The 12552-nt window shown below is 42.6% G+C and overlaps 1 pseudogene; it reads right to left on the reverse strand.

Annotated features, from left to right (window-relative positions):
* Positions 1 to 404: 404 nt before the first annotated feature.
* Positions 405 to 1649, reverse strand: LOC145481421 (52 kDa repressor of the inhibitor of the protein kinase-like; annotated as a pseudogene).
* Between the last annotated feature and the right edge of the window lie 10903 nt (positions 1650 to 12552).

A 12552-nucleotide genomic window follows, 5' to 3' on the forward strand; every position in this document is an offset into this window, starting at 1 on the left:
AGTTTAAGGATTACATAAATCCTGATGGAACATAACTCACGAGTACTCTGGAAACACTAGTGACTGTCTGGTACAAAATTATTCACTTAAAATATTGTCCATTCTCATTCTCCGAGGATGTAAATTAGCAAATAAATCTAGAATTTGTTCAATGTCTAATTCCATTTCTCTATGGGCATGCATCAGTGCTAATCCATTCAGCCTATCCTGGACCATTGTATTTCTCAAATAAGTCTTCAGATTTCTGAGGGTTGAGATAGACCTTTCACAAGATGCTGATGAAATAGGATGGTTATCAATATTTGAAGTATAGTGTATATATTCACATAAGCACCCTTGTCAATTTGTTCCTGGGTGGCATCTTTGCTGTCAGGGATGTCTTCTCTTCTATCATTTCTCCCCTTTCACATTCTTTCCCACAACAAAAGCTCTGCTGGTAAACCTTCATAATTAGGGATATCCTGTCTGTAATAGTTACAAAATTCCCTAACATTATCCTTCCAAGTGGGGTCAGTAGCCAACAAAATAGAAGGAATCACTGAAAATCCTTTGTAGCACACAAAAACAGCATCTTCAAATCTGGTTTCCAGTTTCATGAGAGCATGGTTGAGGAAGTCTCTTGTAAGATTAATCCTGTGATAGTCTTCAGGGGTTGGGGCTGGTGCATTGTTTCTGTGAACTCTCCTTTGAGTTATCCTGGACGTGCTTGGCTGTACTGAAATACGTCTTGCGAGGGTAACAGCCTCTTCATAGAGAGTATGGTGTCTACTATCAATGTCAGTTTGCATATCTGTTAAGGCTGATTTTAACAGAACAATTTCCTCTTTTGCTTTGAGAAGATCCATTGCTTTCTTTTGTAAACTAACTGTGAGTGGTCTGGTTAAGTCTAAAATGTGTCTCACAATAGCAAGAGTAACAATAAAGGAAAATGTGATTGCATTAATTAAGGCTTGTGCATCATTTCTGCTGGTTTGATTCCAGTTCCCATGGTTAGGAGCATTTCTGTTGATTGAAATGTCTTCAAGTGTAGCCACAACTGGGTAAAGAAGCTCCACGATTCGGTCCATACCATCAATGCGCTCAATCCACCTTGTTCAACACACATTTACCAGAACAAAGTGGTTGGCAGCAGGCATTAATTCTCTAATCCTGCTGATCAAATGCTGCTGTCGCTTTGGAGAATTGTCAAAAAATTTGGAGAGCTTTCTTACAACACCCATCATGTTTGTAACAAGTGGTAATTGGCATCTGTCAGCAACACACAAGTTAAGCCTGTGGTTCGTACAGTGAATGTAAATAGCTTCATCATGTTCAGCCCTAATTAGGGATGAAGCTCCATTCAAGTGGCCAGACATATTGCCCGCACCATCATAACACTGGCCACGACAGTCATCCATAGGAAGACCTAAATCAGTTACAGCACCAGTTATTAATCTGTCATAGCTGCTCCTGTTGTTCCATCCTCACAAAGGTAAAATCCCACAAATTCTTCTCTGACTGCTTTGGTCGAATCGAAAAATCTGATCACAACTGAAAGATTTTCTTTATTTGATGTCAGCTGCTTTGTCAGACATAATAGAAAAATATTTGCTATCCCTGATTTCCTGTGACAAATTATTCAGTATGATAGCGCCCACAGTTTTAATCATCTCATTTTGAATGGTTTTAGAAATATATGTGGCATTTCTGGGTGCAGTTTTCAGGTGATGTTACAGTGTTTGGTCGCCGCTGTCAATTCGAAATTCTAACAGTGCCTGGAAATTACCGGAAAGACTGGCATTTTGTGGATCATCATCTCGTCTACCTCTGAGGGCTATGTTGTTTTTACCACAGAAAATTATTGTTTTGAAAAGGGATTTCAGAATTTCACGATTTCTGTTGATTAGTTGTTGAAGTAAGTTGTTAATCTGCTGATCAATTGGGACCGCGTCTCTTCTCATATTTCTCAGAAAATTCTCCTTTGCAATCACTGCTAAATTATGCATTTCACATTTCCTGCTCGTGTGTTTGGTAAAACGTGAAATGGCGGACATCGAAAGTGTTAGTGAAGACTTGTACAATTTGTCTAGTTTATTCATATTTTGCCCACACTGGACTCCAAACAAAACACACGGTAAACAAAAGGCACCTTCAAGATATTTAGAGTATGCTAGCCAGGGAAATCTTGTTAGCCAACCCCACACAAAATGGTACTTAGAATTTGAACATTCCACTGACACTGGGAACTCAAATACCTCACCTGGTTTCCAAACATTCTCTATTAACCTGAGCTTGTCCTGGTCTGAATATTTTTTCGTTTCCTTGAAAACCAAGCCAATATTAGTCACAGAGCAGTCCTCCTTTCGGCAAACTGGATCGCCTCGAACCATAGTAACTTGTTTTGTAAATTGAAATCCCCTCTTCCTCCGTAGCAAGTTACTGATGAACTCTGTACTAATCTGAACAAAAACAAACAAAGGACTTTCGGGGAGAGGTTTCCCTTTGTATAGGATTGTCAGTAGTTTCCACGGTAGTTTGCGGCCTGGATAGCCAATCAAAACTGAGTTTGAGTAGTTCGCAAGACAATGTGAGTGTTTCTGGCCAATCAGAGAGGGTTTTGAGTGATTTGTGAAAAGATCCATATACCACCCAGTCCCACTCACTGCGTACACATTTTTTCCAGTCGTGACTACGAATTTTTTTGTTGATCTCAGGAGTATCAACAAAGGATGAAAGTGCGCAAACAGAGACTTGTCAAATTCGCTCGGGAAGGGCTGGATTTGCTGCGTAATCGACAGAATAACGAGATACGACATTTTTTTGTTTGTTTTATTTTGTGTTAAACAATAAAACAAGAAGGATAATTGATTTCTTGAACTACATAAAGAACCTGAGAAATAACGAACACAAATATTTGGAAACATTTGAGTGATTTCTGCAAATCACTTAAACTACTCTGGATCCACCCCCGCTGAGGTTGTACAAGCTGCCATCTGTTCTGTGCGACTTCAAAGCCAAGGCGATCTTCCATGGTTAACGGCCCTGACAGATTCAATAACTGCCATTGATGATGACTACAACAGTCCTAGCATACAGCAGCACATTGACCTTAGGCAAGCTCAAGCATTAGACCCTGTGATAAGTAGAGTTGTGCATCTTGTTAAGATAGGAAAACGTCCCTCAGTAAAGGAGAATAAAGGTGAATCAAGGGAAGTTCAGCAGATGTTACTTACGTGGAACAAACTATCTTTAGGAAGTGACAATATCTTGTACCATAAAACGAGCCTGAATCAACAAGTTGTGTTACTGCGGCAGCTTCGTCTGACCATCTTTAAAGAACTCCATGAAGACATGGGCCACTTAGGCGTAGAAAGAGTATTTGACCTAGCTAAGTCACGGTTCTACTGGCCCAATATGAAGGAAGACATAACACACTATGTTACTAAAGTCTGTTGATGTTTGAAACACAAACCACCTGCAATGAAACAACGAGAGCCATTGCAACCCATCATTACCACAGCGCCCTTTCAGATGGTATCAGTGGATTTTCTCTACCTTGAAGCAAGTACAAGAGGTCATGAATACATTTTGGTTGTTATGGATCATTTCACGTGATACGCTCAGGCTTATGCAACCAAAGACAAGTCTGCAAAAACAGCTGCAGAAAAGATATACAATGACTTCATTTTGTGGTTTGGACTCCCAGAAACAATCCACCATGATCAGGGCGGTAAATTTGAAAATAAACTGTTTTACAACTTAGACAAACTTATTGGAGCCCATCGCTCTAGAACAACACCATATCATCCGCAAGGAAATGGACAAGTAGAAAGATTCAATAGGACACTCCTATCCATGCTCCGGACTCTGCCTGAAAAGCACAAGTCAAGATGGCACGATCATCTGAATAAAGTGGTACATGCATACAACTGTACAAAGAATGATGCCATGGGTTACGCACCATTCTTCCTACTGTTCGGGAGAGAGTTCGGTTCCTACCCAGAGTATGTCAAGAAGTGGAGAAATGCTATGTCAGAGGCGTACAAGATTGCCTCAGAAACTGCAGAGTGGAATGCCCAGCATGGGAAGACCCAGTATGAAAAGAAGGTGCGTAGGATTGTGTTGGAACCAGGTGATAGAGTGCTTGTCCGAAACATAAGTGAACAAGGAGGTCCAGGAAAGCTGAGATCATATTGGGAAAATGAAGTGTATATCGTCGTAGAACAAAAAGGTCAAGACACCCCAGTATACGAAGTCCGATCCGAGTCTGGGACAAAGAAAAGAGTGCTGCACCCAACTTACTGTTACCTTGTACATACTTGCTAGTGGAAAAGGCTGATGTAATACCCAGGGATAAAGACAGTGCTAGACGGCGGAATCAAAAGCCTTCGTCCCAGCTCAGTAAGCAGTTGAATCAAACAACGTGTACGGTCAGTCAGGCACACGATGATGAAGACATCCCATCCTTCACAGCTAACCAACTGTAGGTCGAACATCTGAGTAACACTGATGAACACCCAGAAACAGAAGAGTTAAGTACACAGGATTCTGTGGCTACCGATGGTACTGCTGACCACTTACTGGAAGTAGAACCTGAGCTATCTAGCAATGACTTGCAGAATGAGTACACACCTCATGTAGAACCTGAGCAGTCCCAGTCTCCTACATCTGAACCCATCAAAACCCGACAGCCACAAATCAGAAGACCACCTTCTGTATGATGTATGATGTCCCTGGCCAGCTTTCATTCTATCCAGGAGTAACTACTAACATACATATGGTTTCAGCTGCACCAAATCTGCCTCCAATGTGGCTAGGTATGGCACCACACCACCAACCACTTTGGTACTGTCCACAGTATGGATTTGCAACTATGCCTTTGTATCCAGTTAGCTGGTAATCACTAGAACAGTCTAGGAGGATATCTAAACCATTACCAAGACACCATGTGAACATTTTTTTATCTTTGTTGTTTAGCGAAAAATAGGACCAAGTGAACATGTCTGCATTGACATTATAAGTACTTTGTGCTATCATTGAAGGAACAAGGACTTTTGTCCACACTTTTGCAAAGTGTGATAACTTGAAGGTTAGCTGTTTATCGTGCATTCTGTGGACCTGCTCAACCCACAGATAGGAAGTCAATTTATGTCTACCAACAGTATTACGTGTAGGATTTGTAGGACTCAGAGATATTGTGAGCAGTTAAGTTTTGAAATGTCACGTAGGACATTTTTTTGAGGGGAGGAGAGTGTGAGGGTCGTGACCCATAATCCCCATAGAGTTGTAACTCCCATAAGCCCTTGCGGTATAAGTGTAATAAACAAGAAAGCACATGGTCGAAAGTGTTGACTGTGTTTGTGGATTAGTTCGCTGTTTCCCACTCGAGACGTTGTCGAGATCCTGCTATGAAGCTCCATTGGCAAGCGACTAACAGCACAAGCGGTTAAAGCGCTACGCAGACCGAGAGTTGGTATCTTTTTTCATGAGTCTAGTTCGACACAATGTCAGCCCTTTTTTCCTGTTAATTTCTACTCTTCTTTTTGAAACCAAAACATTAAAATAGCCTGTACTGTCGATGCTTCTAGTGCTAAAATAAACCGTTCAAGGTCGCATCGAAATACAACTTTAATTAATAACATTCTGTAACACGTTCGGTTTCGTCCACTATCAGGAGACGTACAAACGGCTCTTCAGGAGTCAATCGAAAGTGCTTTTAATCAGGTCTCTTACTTTCGTGATCTTACACGTTCAGTGAGCTATCGAGAGAATTGAATATATAAGTGATGCCAATCATACTATGATCAAATGTCATGTGAATCATCAACGTCAATAAACAATCTATTGTGTCCATATTGTAACATCCTTTCTCTTTAAAAAAAAACAAAAATAAAATTTAGACGAACAAAATAAAGAAATGCTAAAACATATAAGATATAACTGTAAGCTTGACAATCATGCAATGTTCAGTAGCACACATAATCTTTAAAACGTTCTGGAGGCCTTCGAACACGTGCAGGCCTCAGGGTCATTGGTGAGGGTTGACACCTGATCCATTTGATTCACAAGTTGGCTCTGGCGGCGGAATGGTCGCAGGAAGTGTTTCGGATCTATCAGTTGGCTTGCTCGGCTTTGGGTTGCTTAGCAGAAGCGGTTCATTGTGCTGTTGGATTATAGGTGGTTGCTCTTGGGTCTTTCGAAGCTGTACGCGGTTGCGACGGTACACTCCACCATCTGCTGTTTCAACTGTGTATGAGTGCTGGTCACGTTTCTCGATTACCAGTACTTTGCGCCACTTTTTCTCGCCCAGATGGAGTGGTTTCATCCGCACTACGTCACCCTTGTCGAGGGGATGAAGATCTTTGGCTGGGCGGTTGAAATAGTACTTCTGTCGATCTTGGCGCTCAACGAGTTTTTCTCGCTCATCAGATGGTTCGCTGGCTTGCGGCTGCAGAAGCTTGCTCGTTGCTGGTAGCAGGGTCTTCGTTCTCCGGCTCATAAGGCGCTGGGCTGGGCTGGATCCCACTCCTTGTGTAGGTGTGTTGCGATGGTCTAAGATCGCCAAGTAGGGGTCAGAACCAGCTTTACATGCTTTGCGAAGGAGTCTCTTTGCTGTCTTTACGGCGGACTCAGCCTTTCCATTCGCTTTGCTGTTTCCTGGACTGATGGTGCTATGTTCGAATTCCCAGGTCTGAGCAAACGTAACAAATTCTTTGCTGGAGAACTGTGGCCCATTGTCGGATACAACTGTATCTGGACATCCATATCTGGCGAAGTGGTTCTTGAGTTTCAAGACGACGGTGCTTGCCTTAGTCTCAGGTAGTTTGTCCACTTCCCAAAAGTTACTGTAGTAGTCGACTGTTACTAGGTAGTTCTTGTCTTTGAATTCGAAAAGGTCTGTTCCCACCTTTTCCCAGGGTCGTGATGGTACTTCATGCGGTAGGAGGGTTTCTTTCTGTTGACTTTTCTCAAACGTCCTACAGGTTTCACATGCTTCGACTAGTTGTTTGATCTCTGCAGACATTCCGGGCCAGAAGACGTAGTCTCTCGCTCGTCACAGACACGATTCGATTCCCATGCGCATTTGATCATATTCACATGTTAATTTGCACCTTAGAAATATTAAATATTATTATTATAATTTCATGTGTGAGGAGTGAATCTTGTTTTTCATCTCTTTCCGTAGAGTGGCAGGGATCACTAGTCTTTCTCCTTTAAAGATCAATCCGTCTTGGACTGTTAGCTCATCTCTTAGGCTGTAGTAGGGGGTTGCTTGTACCGGTAGATCGCCCTTGTCATCTGGCCATCCCTTGAGGATTAGGGACTTTACCACCTGTAGTGTTTGGTCAGTGTCTGTTTCTTGCGTGATCTCTTTTATCCTCCGGTCACTGATGGGGAGGGCCTTGACCATGTTTACTAACTCAAATTCTTTGTCATCTTCGCATCCTACTTCAGGGAGGTACGCTCGGGATAATAGATCAGCTATGTACATCTTCGCCCCACATTCATAGTGTACACTGATGTTGTACTTTTGAAGTCTCATCATCATGCCTTGAAGTCGGCGAGGTGTGGATGATAGAGGCTTCTTGAGGATAGATTCTAGTGGCTTGTGATCGCTTCTCACTGTGACTGGTCGTCCGAAGGTGTACTGATGAAACTTCTCGAGAGAGAACACTATCGCCAACATTTCTTTCTCGATTTGGGCGTATCTCTCCTCAGTATCAGTGAGTGCATGGCTTGCATAGGCGATTGGCTTTGCCTTATGAAGGAGTGCAGCTCCGAGACCCTTTTGGCTTGCGTCGCATTGTATCTCGAGCTCTGCTTTGGGGTCGTAGTAGCTTAGTATAGGAGCCGTGGTCACAAGCCTCTTGATTTCTTCGAATGATTTCTCCTGTTCCTCTGTCCACTGCCATTCCACATCTTTTCTTGTTAGTCGCCGCAGTGGTTCCGTAACATCGGCCAATCCAGGTAAAAACTTCGCAAGGTAATTGATGAATCCGTTAAGTCTTTGTATGCCTTCAATGTCTTCAGGCCTCGGCATTTCTTGAATAGCTTTCCCTTTCTCTGGGTCCATCTTCACACCATGACTCGTTAGTATGTGACCCATGAAAGACACTTCTTTTTGCCTGAGCTTTAGCTTATCTCTGTTAAGGGCAATGTTGTGCTCACGACATCTTTTCAGTAAGGCTTGGAGGTTCCTGTTGTGATCTGCGACTGCTTCTTGTTCGCTGTTTCCAACGCCATATACTAGGATGTCATCTGCGATGTTAAGAACACCGCTCAAGCCTTCTAGTGCTTGGTTTACACGCTTTTGGAAGATTTCAGACGAGACTGACAAACCGAAGGGCAATCGGCACCAGCGGTATCTTCTGAATGGTGTTGCAAACGTCGTGAGTAGGCTTGACTCTTGGTCGAGAACACAGTGCCAATATCCTGAACGCAGGTCGACAGTGGAGAAGACCTTGGCTTGAGATAATTCTGGCAGAATTTCATCCAGTACAGGTATCTGGTAAGTTTCTCTTTTTAACGCCTCGTTCAATGGCTGTGGATCGATACACACTCTCAGCGCACCTGATTTCTTAGTAGCGACTGCCAGACTGCTTACCCACGGTGTTGGCTCTTCCACAGGTGCAAGGATTCCTTGTGCGACGTATCGATTTAGTTCTTCCTTCAAGTCATCTTTTAGTGCCGTAGGAACTCGTCTCGTCGGGGTGATGACAGGTTTAATGCTATCGTCAACTTTTAAGTGGACTTCACCGGGAAAGGTTCCCAACGGATGGTCAAATACGTCTGAGTATTGCTTTATGACTTCTTCGGCTGTTATCTGTTTAACTTGTAGCTCATTTTCCTTTGGAGGAGGTGAGGCTGCAATGAAATTTTCATCATGAATGGTGATTAGCCCCATTTGTTGAGCCGCTCTCGCGCCGATCAAAGGTGTTAAATTGCTTTCGACAACGACGAATTCTACGGAGTACTTCTTCCTTGTTCTCGGGTTACGCATGATGAGCCTTGTCATTCCTATGGGTTTCACTTGAGATCCATTCCACATTCGCAGAGTTTTCGTGGTTGGCTGGATTTCGTGACCTGTTGCGTGTTTCACCGGGATGATGTTGATTGATGCTCCACAGTCAATTTGAAGGTTGACCTTTCTGTCATCGATAAGCATCTCAGCGTAAATTTCTTTAGCGTGACGAACAGCATGGACGCCAGATTCTTGAGAATCCATAGCAACTCCAGCTAGAAGCTCGATGTCGCTCTCTTCTGATGACACGTCTTCAGGTTGGTCGGAGATTCCATGGACTCCTCGGGATTTGGATTTCTTGCAAACACTTTTAAAGTGGTTTCAGCCGCCACATCCAGAGCATTTCTGTCCCCAGGCTGGACATTTCTCCTTTTTCAGTGGGTGTTCACCTCCACAGAATAGACACTTCTTGTGAGATTTGCCAGGAGGTTTCAGTGGTACATTCCGATCATTCTTCCCATCGTGTGAGGGGTGTTTATCTTTCTTGCCAGGTCGTCTCCAATCTCTTATTTTATGCACGCTATCGTCCCCAGAAATGGCTTTTAACTGGGTCGCAGTGGCTTCATCACTTCTACAAATATCTATGCATTGTTTGAGGGTGAGACTTTGCACTTACAGAAGCTTCTTTCTTATGGTATTGTTGTTTACGCCTAGAACAATACGATCTCTGATCAGAGTGTCACGCATGCAACCGCAGAAATTGCATGACTTAACTAGATTGCGAAGGGCAGTGACATAAGCATCAATGGACTCTTGTGCTTCTTGGTTGCAACTATTGAATATATATCGTTCATAAGTTTCATTAGTTTGGCCCAGTGTAAACTCGTCAAACTTTTCTAGAACCTTGTTCAGAATCTTCTTGTCGTTTTCATTTTCGAATTGGAAGCCATTGTAAATTTTAAGTCCTTCCGTCCCGACACAATGCAGAAAGAATGTGACCTTGTAGTCCTCTGTTTGCGAGTTTAGCCCAGAAATTAGAGAATGATTCTCCCATACCTGTTTGTAGGATTTCCAAGCGTCTGCCAGATTCCCTGAAGTGTTGAGCTTTCCAGGGGGTTTAAGGCCATGCGCTGGAGAGGACATAGTAGTGTGCGTGATGGGTGCTGTCCCAGTCCCAGCTGTTGCTGTAGTTGTCGTTGAGGTTGCAGCCGTTGAAGAACTTGTTACCATTTTCAGAATGAAATCCTACCACCCGCTGCCACCATGTAACACGTTCGGTTTTGTCCACTATCAGGAGACGTACAAACGGCTCTTCAGGAGTCAATCGAAAGTGCTTTTAATCAGGTCTCTTACTTTCGTGATCTTACACGTTCAGTGAGCTATCGAGAGAATTGAATATATAAGTGATGCCAATCATACTATGATCAAATGTCACGTGAATCATATCAACGTCAATAAACAATCTATTGTGTCCATATTGTAACACATTCCATGTGTATTGCCCTTCTATTTATGTTGTTGCCTCAGCGCAAGCAGTTAAAGCGCTACGCGGACTGAGAGCAGGTATTTTTTGTCGTGAGTTGAGTTCGACATGACTTCAGCCCTTTTTTTCCCTGTTAATTTCTCCTCTTCTTTTTAAATCAAAACATTAAAATCGCCCGTAATGTTAGATTGTCGCCCAATGATAACACTTTGGTTTTTGCCTCATTTACACTTAAGTAGTTACACTTAAACCATGATTGAAGCATATCATTCTGTGAAGTGAACTCTAGAGCATTTGGATTGTGGTTTGATAAGTATTGCGTTGTATCAACAGCATATAGCCTCAAATTAGCATCAACAACAAAGTAAATGAGATCATTAATAAGTAAATTAAATAGAGGTGGTCCTAAGACTGACCCCTGAGGAACTCCATGCTTGATTGTTTTCCAGTCTGAGTACGAATTTCCGATCTTAACATGTTGCTTTCTTCCACACAAATATGAGCAAGTGAGACACAAGGCACTGTCAGAAAAACTATAGCCACTCAACTTTGAGAGTAGAAGGCTGTGGGGCACGGAGTTGAACGCTTTTGATAAATCCACTGCAATTGCAACACAATGTTCTTTGTTGGGGACCATTCATTTTTTAAGGGATAGGGAGCTGTGGGATTTGGGGGAGTGTCAGTGGGAAATTGAATGACCCCCCAGCTTGCCAATTTTTTCACATGACCCCCCCTCAAAAGGAATTTTTTCGGGATGAACCCCTCCCCCCACCTGGCCACCTCGAAAAAAATTTACATCTGGTGTTTTATAGATTAATACGTTCAAATGCCACTACACATATCTTGATGTCATATTAACTGTTACATTTCACTTGACAAGTGAATATTTACAAATCTATAAAGAAAGCTGTTTTGCACACATCTCATCTAAATTTCTCAAAAGAATGAAAAGTCAATTTCAGATCTCCTAGTTATTGCTTGTGCTGAGCGTGTTGTAACTGGCCACTTGTCTGCATCTTCCTCGTCTTAAGAAAACTGCCGGAAATCAAAGAACACAAAACGCAAACGGGTAGAAAACAGCATTTGTCACGTGTATCACATCTGCATTGCAAATCCCCTTGACAAAGAGCTTCCAAATTGTCCTCTTTATCCCCCTTCCCTGACAATCCCTGAAGCGTGCATAAATGTTTAAGCTGTGGCAACAATGCTGTTTAGACGGGATGCAAAATTAATCGCTTACCTACTCCAAGCAAACTATTTTAGCAATGTGGCAGGAAGCAGGATGCTTACCAATCTTGAGCCGGAAGTTAGGAACAGGGTGTACTGCATCCTGCATCCTGAAGATTATCACACGGATGATACGAGTGAAGAGGAAGATGATAATGAAGAGGAGGACGACAATGATGAAGAGGAAGAGGAGAATGTCAAGGAGGAAGAAGAGAATGTAGAGGAGGAAAGAGGAAGGAGACACCTTATTTCAGTGAACTGTACTCCACTGATTTCTTCACTGCGTTAAATGTGCTACGGGCAATGTTTTTAAGAGTTTTATTCAAACTATATTAAGGCATTACAAAGTGCCGTATAGCACGAAATGTTTGTGGTAGTTTTGTTTTGCAACTAAAAGTAAGAAAACGATCTCAGCAGTTTAATAGTCGCTAGAACAACATTTCACCAATCAAAAACTTGTCGCTGTTGAAGTGCTGTTATTTGTAGTTGGTTTTGATTGATATAAACGTTGCTAAGAATTTTTCTTCTTACTTTGAAACTGTTTCAGAATATTAAAGATGTTTATATTTCGTGAAAAGAGCAGGAGAATTTCTCATCAGTTTATGAAAACTTCATACCACTTTTTCATGGCTTTTTTATTGCTTGACCCCAACTTTTTCTTCATTTTTTTGGGGCAGCCCCCCTTTGAAGCCATTTTTTCGCGTGCCCCCCCCCCCAAATCCCACCAGCCCCCCCATCCCAGAGCCTCAGATGACACTGCAAGGACCCGTGGTGATATGTTGTCAGATCCGGTGGCCTTATCAGGATTGATAGAGACTAGGAGATCCTTGATATAGCCCACTTCAACGCTGGAAAAGGAGAAATGCTTGCACTTATGTCTCCATCTGATTTCATTGACGCT

Source organism: Orbicella franksi, chromosome 3, assembly GCF_964199315.1.
Source record: "Orbicella franksi chromosome 3, jaOrbFran1.1, whole genome shotgun sequence".
Classification (NCBI taxonomy): domain Eukaryota; kingdom Metazoa; phylum Cnidaria; class Anthozoa; order Scleractinia; family Merulinidae; genus Orbicella; species Orbicella franksi.